Consider the following 15165-nt stretch of genomic DNA (forward strand, 5'->3'; position numbering starts at 1 on the left):
TAATAGGAATTGTGCATTTGGTGTGGTATGCATTTGATCACATTGCACATCAAACTCAAAGACGGTGTCATTTTTTTTTACCTACAGGTATATCATCCCCAGAAAAAAAGTGACTGGGATCCCAGTGGGAATCCCTCTGAGATCCCACCGGGATGTCAGGTGGAATCCCACCAGGAATTTTTGTTGGGATAGTTACTGGGATCCCACAGGGAATCCCTCTGGATGCGGGATGGGATCCTACCGGGATGCGGGATGGAATCCCACTTGAATCTCAGGGTGGAATCCCATCTCGTTTACGGTGGGATCCCGCCTGGATTGGGATATCAGTGGGATCCCAGTGGGATCTGGGATCCCAGTGCAATCCCACCCAGAACCCAATGTGATCTGGCGGGATCCTGCTGGGATAGGGTGGGATCCCGCTGAGATAGGGTGGGATCCCGCTGGGATAGGGTGGGATCCCACCTGGAATTTTTGTCGGGAGTTGCGTGGGATAGTCGGTATCATGGTGGGATTCCAGTCACATCCCACTGATATATCCCAGGTTGACGCAACTGACATCCCACTGGCATCTCAGTTTGATGCAACTGACAATCCAACTGGGATTCCAGTTGGATGAAAGTGACATCCCAAGGGGGATCCCACTTTTGTGCAAATGACATCCCATTGGGATCCCAGTTTGGTATGTCATTTTATTCCAAACAATCAATTATGCTACTCGGAGCTGGAACAGTTGCAGTGCATTTCTACGTTCCTATAGGCAACAGCTCTCACTTTCATGCTCAGGCTTATGTTCCTTTTGCATAAGGAGTGCCGAATATATACAAACAACAGCTTGGAATGTGTGGTCCTAATCAAAACTTGTGTGGGCACAAACTAATTTGAAGAGGCACAGGGACTTTCTCTTCTTTGGAGAGGGTGCTCTTCTGTTCATTGGTAGATAGATCTCATCTCAGCATTTGCAGGCCTCTCATAGTCTTGCGGCAATGAATTGCAATTCTTGCAAGCCGCTGATTTGTTCTGAAAAGGCATCAGGTAATAAATTCAATAATAAATCCCTTGCACATGTGCTTGGGATTTATGGCAATCATCCATTTGACTGTGATGACACATCAAAGCCTATCCTCCATTAATTGTGAAGTCCTCTTCAACTTATACATGTACATGTATTTGTAATGTTGGAATTTTGTTACTGTGATATAGGCCTATATACTGCAGGTGTGTGGCCCATTGCATCTGTGTTAATTTTGTGATTTGGGATTGCACCAAAATTTTAATTTTTCATTCTGGGCCACATGTCCCTGACATATTAGAATGATGATGCTATCATGTAGTTCGGAGTGCAGGGTAAACTACTCTCTAATGTGCTCTTGGCCAAGTAAAGGCAAGAATATGTGGATGAGGTACATATCATTAATAAGTCAAGTACAAATACTGTGTTTTTTTTCTTGCAGTTAAGAAAACTCAGTGAAAATACTTGTTTTTCTTGAACTGGCAACATGATTTTCAGCTGGCTTTTTGTACAAGGTTTCCTTGACGATTCCTCTTCCTTTTACGACTGATGACCCCAACCCCAAAATGCCTCTAAACTTCTTTTTCTGAGAAGGGGAAACGTCCTGTGGACGTGTGTGAGTCCATAGAACGTCTTCTTTTCCTGCATCGTGTGGACATCTTTTGTTCACAAGTCCACTCTAGGTCTGTAAGATTAGCGCATTCTGACGGATATGCTCTGTTATGCTGCAAAAGATGTTTGTGGCAAGCAGTTGTACATATGCAGTTGTGCTCAAAATTATTTGAACCCTTTGGAAAATAACATCCTTTTCTAAATTCTTCATTTTTAAAATCTATTATGTTGGTACTTTCACTGTATCTTTTGTCTATTTTTTTTGCAATACACAAACACATTTGTGTTAGCTAAACTTCATTTGCATAACAATAGATATGGCCCGGGTTTCTTTTCGCTCCTAGTAAACATTATTTATACCCCAGGTTTACATAGTCCAAAGTCTCTTCTTAATAGTCGACAACGTGATCTTCGTTCTTGATGACTGCCTCAAGACAGTTCCTATAAGTGTTCACAAGCTTTCTTTATGTCTCCTGTGGGATGTTGGCCCACTCTTCCTTGTAGAAAGCCTCCAGCTGGGTGAGGTTGGATGGTCTCCTGGCCATCACTCTGGTCTTCAGCTCCCTCCACAGATTCTCTATTGCCATATTGGATTTAGTCTAGGTCAGGACTTTGACTTGGCCATTCCAGTACATGGACACCATTGTCCTTGAACCACTGCTTTACTACCTTGGTGGTGTACTTAGGGTCGTTGTCCTGTTGGTACGTCCAATGACGTCCAAGTTGGAGTTTCTCAGCAGACGCTTTCACATCGTTATTGAGGATCTTGATGTAATCCTCCTTTTCCACGATGCCCTGGATCTTAATGAGGTTCCCAGTGCCACTAGCAGAGACGCATCCCCAAAGCATTATGATGCCACCACCATGCTTTACGGTTGGGTCTGTGTTCTTCAGCTTGTATGCTTTTCCTTGCTTCCTCCAGATGTAGGCAATATCCATGTGGCCAAACAACTCCATCCTTGTCTCATCAGACCACAGGACCCATGACCAAAATGTACATTTAGAATCTTGGTTCAGATGTGCTCTTGCAAATGTCAGACGATTCTCCTTATGTTTCTCCTTCAGTAGTGGTGTCTTCCTTGGCCTGCGTCCGTTGAGGCCTCATTTGTGCAATACTCGCTGGATGGTTGCTCGTGAAACCCTGCCTTGCCAAGGGTATCAGTTAGGGCATTGGTTGTGATCTGTGGGTTGTTACTAGCCTCCCAGCAGATTTTTCTGGCAAGCCTAGGCGATACCTTTTACTTCCTTCAACACCCATTAAGGTTTTTCACTGTGTTGAACTTCTTATGCTCCCTGATAATACTCTGAACTGTTGCAACAAGGACCTCATATTGCTTGGAAATTGCCTTGTAGCCTTTGCTTTCTTTTTGGGCATTCACAATATGCTGGCTTATATCCTCACTGAGTTCCTTCTTGGCCATGGTGACGAGTAACTGAGAATGATCTGAAAACTTTTCCTCTTTTTATACTCACTGAAGGAGATGGCATTTCATCAGAATCTTGAACACAGTGTCATCAAGAGAAGGTATTTATTCTCCTGGAACATCTTGAAATAGCTTCATGCCAACGATGCTTGCAGTCATAGAAAATGAAAATAAGCATTGAGATTTTGTCTGGGGTATGAATACTTTTGACCAGGAGCAAAAAAGAAACCTGGGCCGTATCTTTTATTATGCAAATGAGGTTTAGCCAACATGCGTGTGGGTTTGTGTATTGCAACAAATAGACAAAAGATATAGTGGAAGTACAAAAGGAAGAAATTAGAAAAGTATGTTATTTTTCAAAGGGTTTGAATAATTTTGAGCACAACTGTATGTACAATGCAATTACAAAAGTGGCTGCAGAGTTCATATTGGTAACACATGTACATGCAAATTCTATTGCAGAAAGTATGCCACCTTTGCATTTTCAAATGCACATGCACAAGCATAACCACTGAAAATAACACAGACATGACGTCACCCCACTCACACTGCATGTCCTACAATTCCCTGTGTAGCTTGCCCCTTTTTTCCAGCGTGCGCACCACTGAGTACATGCATTTTCTCTGAGCTGCGTGTTGTTACTTAGTACTTGTTTACACAACTGTATTTCCAACACTTTCAACCATGTGTGTTAATCATGCTTAAGGGAAAGTTTGTTCAGAAATCTACAAGTAAATGTCAGTCCTGTGGTAACCCATCGTCAACCTTTAGATTTTGATGTTCTCTTGAACTTCTACAAACACCGAGAATTGGAGGAGGAGACATGACTATGTCCATTCCTTCGCTCCCTTTCTCCAATTTGGCTGAAAGGGAGCTGTTCTGGGTCATCTGTGGGCCACTGCACTCACGATGACATGTATTCATTGTTTTCTAGCATCTAGGAAGAGACACTAGAAAACTATGAAGTTGGACAACACTTCCTCTCTCATTGAGGTTACCTGGTCATACCTGAAGTGAGTTAAGTCTTCAAGTTTTTGTCCTTTTCTAAATGTACTATCCCTGTTGATGGGTTTAGTTCCGATTTTAAGGATACTCAAGAAATTCATTCTTAGAGCCCTGTTTCAAGAGAAGTTCCTCTTCCTCACAAAAACTGACAACCTGCTCATTATTTTTTATGCCTTCTGTTTCTGCCAAGGTCAAAACACCCACCATCTTAGAAGAAAATTTTACCGAAAAAGGCTCATAAGATCTGTCCTTGTCTATTGACAAGTTGGACTCCCACTTACATGTACATGTATGCCACAGTACAAGGGTGTCCAATTTTTCCCTCTTACTTTTGGATTCTTGGGCTTAGGTTCCAAACGCTTTGGTGGTTGAACTTTGTCTAGGTTGTGATTACATGTGTTGGGGCACTCTTCATTTGGGATCTCTTTTTCTGTTTTTTAATTCATTGAAAGAGGGCACTGATGTAAACACAAATTGTACGGTAGTGGGTGATTATATAAATTAGAGGTCCAATTTGGGGACATTTTGGTGTTCTGTTACGGATGAAACCATTCAGTTTTTCTGGATGGAATCAATATTAGTACTGTTCACAATCTGTAGATCAAACGGTATTACATTGTTTATGACATGTACAATATACTATTCAATCTGCAAAATGTTTGATAATGTTGTTACAATTTTACATGAATAAAAGTTGAATAGCTTCACATGTAACATGTCCCCAAAATGACCCCTAATTTATTGAATCACCCTAATGTGAATTTTACATTTTTCAGTGAATGTCCACACTCTCTTTTTATGAAGGCCAACAAAATCTCATTTTGTTTGTCATTACTCATATACACGCTCACAAAAGATTTTAGCCTTCCTTTCTAGTCTTTTGCCTGTCATGTCCCAATTTTTAGATGAACATTGGGCTGTTTGGCTATGTTTAGTTTGATCTCAGCCACCTCTTTGCATCGGAGTCTGATCCTAGACAACCTTTTTGGGAGGACCATCTGCTGGTTCCAGGGAGTGTTAGGGGGATGTATCCTTGTTCGTGAGTGATCCCTTCGCGTATGAAGTTGGCAAGTCCATACTTCATGAGTCCAAATGCCTCCAGGCAGATAAAAATTTAAGCTAGTGTTGTTAGTTTCTTAAAAGGCCCTCATCTTACCTGCATCGGTCCTCTAGTAAATCCTTGTTTTTCCTCGGGAACTTTGCTGAGGTCTGCCTCTGCCATCAGAATGCTGCTTATGTCAGAGCAGATTTTTTAAAATCCCAAACGCTCCACCATAGCCCAACATGTACTCCATTACTCACATACGACCTCACATACGTTTTTTCTGAATATGAAAAAAATGTACAAAACCTTCCTGTCAACTAGCTCGAACAGTCTGTCCTAGGAGTTCTTCAAGCCACTTTGGACAGGGCCGTCAGCTGCTTCACTTGTGTCAAGACAGAGATGCTTCAGTGGTGGCTCTCGCCTTCCATGTGTATGCTAACTTTCTGGCTCTTCAGTTGGTGCATCCCTCCTTAGATCACTCTGCAGACAAAGATGTCTGGTGGTCACTCTTCTTTGGGTCTCTATGATCCTGTCTTCACCATTCGTGAGTGCTACACGTTAACAATTTAATGTACCTTGGAACTCTGCACTGGAGTTACGAGATACAGCAGTACGCCGACAGCAACAATTCTAAGTGCTTCGACGACACCCTGGAGACCTTATAAGGGCCTCAGTCCTCTGGAATATCACCACTACTCAGCGCTGATGGGACCACCTTACTTACTGACAGGAATGCTGTCCTGGAGAGATGGGCGGATTACTTTGACATTTTTTTGAAAAGGCCCTCATCAATTAACGCTTAAGCCATTGCTTGTATTCCTCAAAATGAGGCGAACACTTCCCTGGCAGATCCACCTACTGAGTCAGAGGTCAGGAAAGTGATTGAACTCCGTTCTGACTGCAAGGCACCAGGCTCTGACTCCATCTCAGCTGAAATTTGCAAGGCTGGTGGTCCAGTTCTAATACACAAGCTCACCGAGCTCTTCCAGACCATATGGCAAGATGAAGGTATTCCCCAGGAACTCAAGGATGCCTCAGTCGTCCATCTAAACAAGAGAAAAGGAAACAGGTAGCCCTGTGACAACCATTTTTGTCATTGCTGGCAAGATTCTTGCCTTATTTAGCATATGGAAGATGGTCATCTGCTGGAGAGCCAGTGTGGCTTCAGTGCTGGATGTAGAACTGTTGACATGGTCTTTGCTACACCCCAACTTAAGGGAAAGTGTCAAGAGCAGGACAGGGATCTCTACACAACATTTGAAGTCCCTACCAAGGCCTTTGACATTGTCAGTTGTGAGGGACTGTGGAAGATTATGGCCAAGTATGGCTGCCCAGAAATATTTCTTAGCATGGTACGGCAGTTCCACAACAGTATGCTTGCTTGAATACTGGACAGCGGAGATTCCTCGAACCCTTTCTAGTCAGGAACGGAGTAAAGCAAGGTTGAGTACTCACACCCACACTGTTCAGCATGATGTTTACAGCCATGCTGACAGACACCATCTGTGACAGTGAAGACGGCATCAAGATTTGGTATAGGATGGACGGCAGGCTCCAGGCCAAGAGACTCCAAGCCAAGCCAAGGAGGAAGAGGACTCAGTGCATGACTTACTTTTTGTGGACGACTGCGCACTCAGTGCTTCCTCAGAAGCCCAGATGGAGCAGAGCATAGATTTCTTTTCAACCGTGTGCGACAACTTTGGGCTCATAATCAGTACCAATTAGACAGAGGTCTTGTACCAGCCTGCACCGCAGAAGACTAACACTGAGCCAGCCATCAACGTCAAAGAAAGGCACTGTTTTGTAGATGCCACTTCTTAAAATTTTGCTTTGTTGTATGTATTTTAATCGTAAATTTTCTCCATTTTTCTTAGCCATCAACATTTGCTATGTATTTCCAGTAATTGGTAAGACTTTCATAGTTTTTCTGTCTTAGTTTTTAATCTTTTATTAGTCGCTGTTACTCTGATTTCCAACTATACTTTTGGTCCGGCATTGCCTCTCTGGTTGTGTATGTATGAGTGTCACGACCGCCATGATTCTGCATGATCTTCGACTCCATCTGGTACTGGTAGTAGTATTCTGTGTCACCTCAATTCATCCGATTGGATTCATTAAGAATACTAAGACTATCATAGTATTATGTGGAATATTCTATCCACCCTCTGTAGTTCACTTAGGGCTTTCTTTAGAACAAAACCTGTCCCGTGCGGGATTTAATCCATCTAAGATGGCATTTAGTTAAATGGTCCAAACATGGGCAAACTAGTCTGGTTATACCTGATCATGTCTCTTCGCAGGATATTAACATATTTATGGACGTTATGCTCAATCCAGGCCCAACAGGTAGATTGTGCACAGGCAACAGTCATGACAGTTGTAGTTCTGTTAAGAATTGCTTGCTCTCATATAATGAAAGTAAAGCCTATACCTGCAGTCGGTTGTTCTGAATTCGAATTTGACTTGTAATGTCTCTGTTCCAACTGAACTGTTTCAGACCCTGAAAGCAAATGGGATTCTTGGTTTTAGGGGAAGGCGATCAGGTCCGTGCAGGTACACATGTAAAATTCCTGTTCGTATTGGTTACAGACCAAATCATGTTTATGACCACGATCATGAAAACCGTGCCTCTGTCTTTACTCCTATTACGGTACAACCGATGGAAGTCTCTGAGAATCCTTAAAAACTTTGTGTCTTGAATGCCAGATCTCTGAAAAATAAATCAGCAGATTTTGTGGCCTATGCAATCAATAGCAAAGCCGATCTGTTTGCTGTCACTGAGATGTGACTTACAGACGTGGATATTGCCCATAAGGTTGAAGTTATTCCTCCTGGTTTTAGATTATTGGATCATCCTCGGAAGACACGAGTTGGGGGAGGAACTGCTTTAGTTTTTAGAGAACATTTTTATGTTAAGAAAATTGCTGGAGGGGAAGTGGACACATTCCAGTATTCAGAATGGTCTGTTGCAATTAACGCCAACAAATTGCAGTTGGTGATTATCTATAGACCACCTTACTCTGTAAATCATCCTTTTACAATCAACCAGTTTGTCAGTGATTTTGCCAACTATTTGGAATCAATTGTCTTATCTCCTGAACCAGTTGTAATAACCGGGGATTTCAATATTCATGTTGACATTCCTGATGACCCATCGCCAATCGGTTTTTAGTGCTTCTTGAATCTACGTGTCTTCAGCAACATGTAAACAAGCCTACACATGAGATGGGTCACATATTAGATCTTGTTATTACCTGTCAATCAGAAACTGTTTTGGAAAGCCTTCCAACTCCGCATCATCTTTTCTCTTCTTGTTACTTGTCACTTGTCTGTTCTTTGTAACTTGAAACAGAAGAAACTGCCTTTACCCGTTAAGGAAGTCACTTATAGGAACATTAAATCGATTAACATTGATTCTTTGAAAGCTGATTTAGATTCTTCTAAGCTGTGTATGAATGCCCCTCAGGATCTCGAAGGGCTTGCCAAGTACACTAGAAAAAATCTTCAATAAACATGCCCCTTTGAAGTCTAAAACATTCACAGTTAGGCCTCATCTGCCCTGGTTTGATCAAGAAATTAAGATAGCAGTGAGGCTGAAGAGAATGTCAGAAAGAAAGTGGCTGTGTACTGACGAGGCTTGTGGTCGTTTAGATTACAAGATTCAAAGAAATGAGGTCACTTACCTACTGGAGAAGCTTGTTGCAATGTTTACCGAGAATTCGTTGACAGTAATAGTTTTAATTAAGCGAAGTTATTCAGAGCATCGAAAAAGCTACTAAAACACACTAATAATGCTCCTTTCCCACTGTATATCAACAAGCTGGCTCTTGCTAATGACATGGGCAGCTTCTTTGAGAAGAAAATATCTAATATCCATGTTAGGCTTGATGATTTAACTTCAGCCGTAGCAAGCTCAACTTCCTATCTGGTACCTGAATCGCCTTTGTCGTGTGGCATTTGGTTTGACCAATTTCAATCACTAACCAGGTCACAGGTTGAAGAACTTGTGAAGTCCACAAAGACATCATGTGATCTGGATCCAGTGCCTACTAAGCTGGTGAGTGATTGCCTTGATGTCTTGCTTCCGGTTATTCCCCGGATTATCAACTCTTCCTTAGAATCCGGTGTATTTCCAAGGGACTGGAAAGAAGCTTTGGTGTGTTCCTTGTTGAAGAGAGATGACCTCAATCCGATTTTAGAAAATTATCGACTGATTAGTAATCTCCAATTCATTTCTAAATTGACAGGGAGAGCTTTGTGTAATCAGCTTTACTCCCACATGTGTCGACACTCTCTGTTTCCAGATTTTCAATCGTCTTACCGAAAGTATCATAGCACTGAGACAGCTCTCCTGAAGGTCAAGAGTGATATACTGCTGAAAATGAACTCTCAGCATGTCATTTTGCTTGTTCTTTTGGACTTAGTGCTGCCTTTGATACAGTTAATCACACCATTCTGTTGCAACGTTTAGAATCTAAAGTTGGGATATCTGGTAAAGATCTGGCCTGGTTTTCATCTTATTTATCTGGCAGAAGCCAACGTATTTCTATTCAGGGTACTCTGTCAGAAAAAATTGATCTAAGCTGTGGTGTCCCTCAAGGGTCTTGCATTTAATATACGGTTTATGGTTCTAAACTGTTTGACATCATTGAAGACCATTTGCCTGATTTTCATTGTTATGCAGACGACACACAGTTGTATTTATCATTTAAACCTGATGACACTTCCTGCCAAACTGCTCCAGCTGCAATGGAAAGTTGTATTTTGGACATTAGAAAATGGATGCTGCAAGACAGGCTAATGATCAATGATGCTAAGTGTGAATTCCTGATTATTGGAACCAGGCAACAGTTGCAGAAAATAAATATTTCCAATGTCACGGCGGGCAATCCTGTAATCCCTCCACCCACGTGCGTCAGGAATTTGGGATCATGGCTTGATTCAGAAATGACATCGGACACCCACATCACTAAGGCTTGTTGGGCAGCATTTTTCCACCTTCCCAATCTTTTAGGCGCATCAGTAAATTCCTTTCTCCCGATTCGCTTTCAGTGTCAATTCACGCATTTGTGACCAGCCATCTGGACTATTGTAATAGTCTTTTGTATGGTTTGTCAGCAGCACAGATAATGAGATTACAGCGAGTCCAGAATGCTGCAGCTAGACTTCTTACAAATTCACCCAAATTTCAACACATAAAACCAATACTGTATCATCTTCACTGGTTACCTGTTTTGTACAGGATTAAGTTTAAAATCATCCTGTTAACATACACAGCTATCCATGGTCTTGCACCTACATGTAGATACTTAATGAATCATGCCATCATTAAGGAGTCTAGATATCATCTCAGGTCAGCAAGCAACAGTCCTCTCAGTTACCGTAACGGTAAAATGATACCCACACTTGGTGACAGGGCATTTACAATGGCTGCTTCTAAATTATGAAATGCCGTGTCATGGAATGCCTTGTATGGCATATATGGTGTGAGCAAAGCCTTGCTGTTTTTAAATGTAAAGTGAAAACTTACCTGTTTAATGTTGCATTTGTACAGTGATATATTGCACTGCGAGATTCGGGATTTAATTAATTTTATCAAGTAGGGTAGGGTTATTATTATTTTTGATTTTAACATAGGTTTAGCTGTGATTTAGCTGTGATATAATACACCTTGGAACTCCACACATCGACACATTTGCCCTATACTTGGGCTGCCAGTTGCAGACTTTCTGCTAAGTGCTGATCGAAATCTGGCAAGAAAAATACATCATAATCCTGCTTCCCCCTTTATGGCCATGGCAGGCTTGGTTTCCAAAACACTCCTTCTAGTCTCAGGCAGTGATCTTTTTGCCTGGATACTTCCAACTATCCTTCAAAGCAGCAGGCCTTTCACAGGATCCTGACTACTTAGCAGCCAGAAGTAGACAACTGTCAACTCGGAGATTGTAAGATAATCAGCAACAGCACTACCTCAAATTTTGTGCTAAAAAAAAAAGAGCGATCAATACCCATTCTGCATCTTAAGCAACCATCAAGGATGTTTTGCTGTTTCCCTCTTTTGCTCCAGGTTACAAGTCACCACCAGTCATGGTTATGGAACAGTCATAGGAGCAGCTTATCAGGCATTTGGATCTAGCCTGTCCTACAGTGCTTCCATCCCTTACCTGATTTAGGAAATGTTTTCGCTAAACAGCCCTTTACCAGTCAAAAATTTCAGAATGCAATCTTTGCACTGTGCTCGTGAAGCAATCTGAAGCACCTCATGAACCAGCCGGGTCTTTTCACTTCACAACTTCACAGTAAAAACAGCATTTCTACATGTATGCGTGTCCTCCTAAGCACATTGCAGGAGTGAAGTACATTCTTCTCCATAGAAAGAGGTCTCCTTCGCTGGGAACAAGGAGTTGTACACTTGTCCCTCAGGCAGGTTTGCTAATCAAAATCAAATCGCTTTCTTACAGACAACTTTGTCTGTAGCTTGAAAAGTTAAGGTTCCCTGTCTGAATACATGTACTGAAATTCTACATTGCTTGCACCAGAGAGCTCTGAGGTGACTTCACTCAACGATTCATTACAGCATTTAGTGTACATCACCCAACGTTAGCCTTGATCATTGCAAGGTGGATTGTGGAGGCCATAAGTTCCTATCCCATCTCGCCCTTGCCAGAAACAGCTGTTTGGGTCACATCCTTATTTACCAGCTTGTGCAACACTAGTTGAGCCACAAATGCTGCATAATATAATATTTTGCATCTTCAGAGCTATCAAGTTCCACCGTCGACTTCTGACCCACCTGAGCCCAATACCCGGCTTGAGGCAGGCGAGGCTCACTTACTACTGCCACAGATGTTGTACACATCTCAGGGCAAGGTAATACTCTCCATATTCTTCATCTTCAGAGCCATCGAGTTTCACCGTCAACTACTGACCCACTTGAGCCCGAGACCCGGCTTGAGGCAGGCAAGGCTCACCTACTACTGCCACAGATGTTATACATATCTCAGGGCAAGGTAATGCTCTCCATATTCTGCATCTATAGAGCCATCGAGTTTCACCGTCAACTTCTGACCCACTTGAGCCCGAGACCCGGCTTGAGGCAGGCAAGGCTCACCTACAACCACCACAGATGTTATACACATCTCAGGCTGAGGTCTCAGACATGGAACATGAAAATATCGTCATCTCCTTGTCATGGCTGTATGCAGGCTACATTTTAGAGAGACCTGTCAACTTTTGCATCATTCATACTACCAAGGAGACATTCTACAAACCGGGAGTTCTGCAAACAATTGCACGAGCAGTAGCCAGGAATCGAGATGAGGAGTTGATACATCCTCAAAAAAATGTTTTAGATGTCCTACTCATGGTTATGTCTTGACTAACCTTTGCTTCTAAATGCTTGTTTCATTTTAGACAGGCTTAGTCAGAATTCCTTTGCTGGCCCATGCACTGCACATTCCCGCCCTGTCTCTATACTCTATACTATACTCTCCAGTGCTACTCTGCAGTTGTATATATCGAAGGTGACATATTTTCTGCAACAGAATCTCCCCAAATCCAAGGGGATTTTTCTATTCTGTAAAGAAAATACTCACCTTCGATACCATCCCCCATATTGTTTGAAAAAAAAGGGGCAAGCTACACAGGGAATTGTGGGACGTGCAGTGTGTGGGGGGGGTGACGTCACGTTTGTGTTACTTTCAGCCGTTACGCTTGCGCATTTGGAAATGCATTTGTAGGTATAAAAGGTGGGTATTTTCTTTATAGAAAAGAAAATCCCCTTGGATTGGGGGGAGATTTCAAAAGACATGTGAAAACTCTGTAATCATCTTGATTTCCAGCACAATTCAAATGAACAAATACTGCCAAAACACACTGAATCTAGACACATTTCTATACATTACATTCAGGCAGACATGCTCCGTTCACAATACCAGAGCAACTAAAACCCACCAATTCTTTTTATACATGTAAGTACTCTCTGTCAAAGGGAATTTGCCATTAAAGTTATAATCGTATGTCTGGGGCACAGTGTACATGTACACTGCGCTGTAAAACTATTGCACCTAACATGTTGGTAACCAAATACTGTGCATTTACACACACATTCCATGGAAGAGATGTGAAAACTCTCTATCTAAATTTCAAGCCAATTTCAAATAAATTCTGCCAAAACATAATCAATCTGGCCAATTGTTTCCTTGCATTGAAACAGCCATGCTCTTTTCAATTTCAAGAACAAGTTTGAGGTCCACATGCAACGTATTGCTTTGCAAAATACAAAAAAACTCTCACTACATTTAATATTATTAACATGTATATATTAAGAGCAACGTTATGCATGCCAGTCATCCAGTGGCCACACCTTTACATCCCGTATTAGATCAGTTATGTCACCAAGTGGGTGTTGGAAACACTTGATGGAATGCTTCTTGTTGTCATTTAACTCCAGCTAGAAGGCAAGTCCAGCAACTACTGAAACTGTAACGCTTGTTTGGGTGTCGTATATAATGTCCAGTTGCCCTCCGATAAACCACACAGTATGCCTCCCATAACAAAGACATAAAATTGGCTGTACAGTCCCTACTGGGTTAAAACCATGCTGTTGCTCAGAGACAGCTGGCCTCACATGCCACCAAATCTGATCACAAAGAATCCACTCAAAAATATTTGGAGATGAGAGGTAAAAGTGACACAGAATCTATAATTAGCAATATTTTGTCTACAACCCAATTTATATATAGCTACAATGCTGGCCACTTTCAATTTTTCTTGGAAATGTATCTTCAACAAGCAACCTATGGGTGCAAAGCAAATATGCCTGATGTTTACATAATTCATAAGCACATGTCAGCCAAATTATCCGGATCCAAAGAGTGAACCCAATTGTACTTAAATGACCAATGTTGACTTCATCGAGACATCACCTTAATTTTGACCTATCACTCATTCTATTGTACATGTACCTGCATACATGTACCTAGAATGAACCCAATCGGACTTAACTTTTATCTAGTTACAGGAAATTAAAGTATGCACTTTAAAAGTGACATCACATGAATCTTGATGCCATCAAGACATCGTTAAAATTTTAACAAAAGACAATAATTTTAACATATCTCACATCCAGCTCTACTTACATACTATATTATCGGTACTGGACAACCTGTGGGGGTGCTTGCACAGATCCATGGTAGAGCCATGTGGTGGGCCCCTACTGGTCAGCCCGGGAGACCCATTGGCACAGACTGGCGCAGTAGCGTTGTCTGAGTCATGTTGTTTTGGGTGTGTTTTTGGAGTTTATGCCAGACTGAAGTGATGGTGTGATGATAAACAGCCGAAAGCCACAAAAACCTGAGCAGAAGTCTTCAAATTGTCTTTTGTTGATACGAGGAAGACCCGTAGAGGAAGTTGATGTTACAATGCATAGATTAAACCCAGTGAGACTTTCAGTTTGGGCAAAAGTTGACATACACTTGGTAGAAAAACAGTTTTTTCTGAATTTTTCGCTGTTTTAATAGTTTCGCTAACTTTTTCCTTATGAGGTCAGACAAATTGTATCGCAACTTAATGTTTGTAGTGTGTACTTCAATTGAAAAAACTCAGAGACATTTATTATGGTTCAAAATATTTATATTTCTGAAAAATCTTTTTGTGAAAATTTATATTTACCCCTCTTAATGTCGTTCAAAAACAGTTCAGAAAGTGGCACTAAATATCAGGCTTGCAGTATGTAAATTTTTGATTTTTTTGGAATTATAAATACAAATCATACATATGTCTCTTGGTGTTTTTATTTGATGCTACACCATGTACAAGTAGAGAGACCGATCTTGTCTGTCTTCATGAAAAGAAAACTTGGTAAGAATATGTTAAGTGGAGGAAAACTGTTTTTGTTCTACCAGGTTTATCTAAACTTTTTGCCCCAACTTTATTTTTCTCAGGTTACAGGAAATTAAAGTATCCACCTTTACAAATGATGTCGCGTTACCCGTGATTTAGGAGATACATTTAGGAGATACATTGAAAAGAATGTTAAAAGAATGTTAAAATCAAGTTTTAATCATCAT

General features: G+C 41.4%; 1 protein-coding gene across 2 annotated transcripts in view; it reads left to right on the forward strand.

The window, feature by feature from the left end:
- gart (phosphoribosylglycinamide formyltransferase, phosphoribosylglycinamide synthetase, phosphoribosylaminoimidazole synthetase) overlaps positions 1-15165 on the forward strand; it is a 135654-nt gene that overhangs the window by 57050 nt on the left and 63439 nt on the right. The gene's annotated exons all lie outside the window — the stretch shown is intronic.

Source organism: Acanthaster planci, linkage group LG15 (assembly GCF_054643075.1).
Source record: "Acanthaster planci isolate LZ-2023a linkage group LG15, COTS_SCS, whole genome shotgun sequence".
In the NCBI taxonomy this organism is placed as follows: Eukaryota; Metazoa; Echinodermata; class Asteroidea; order Valvatida; family Acanthasteridae; genus Acanthaster; species Acanthaster planci.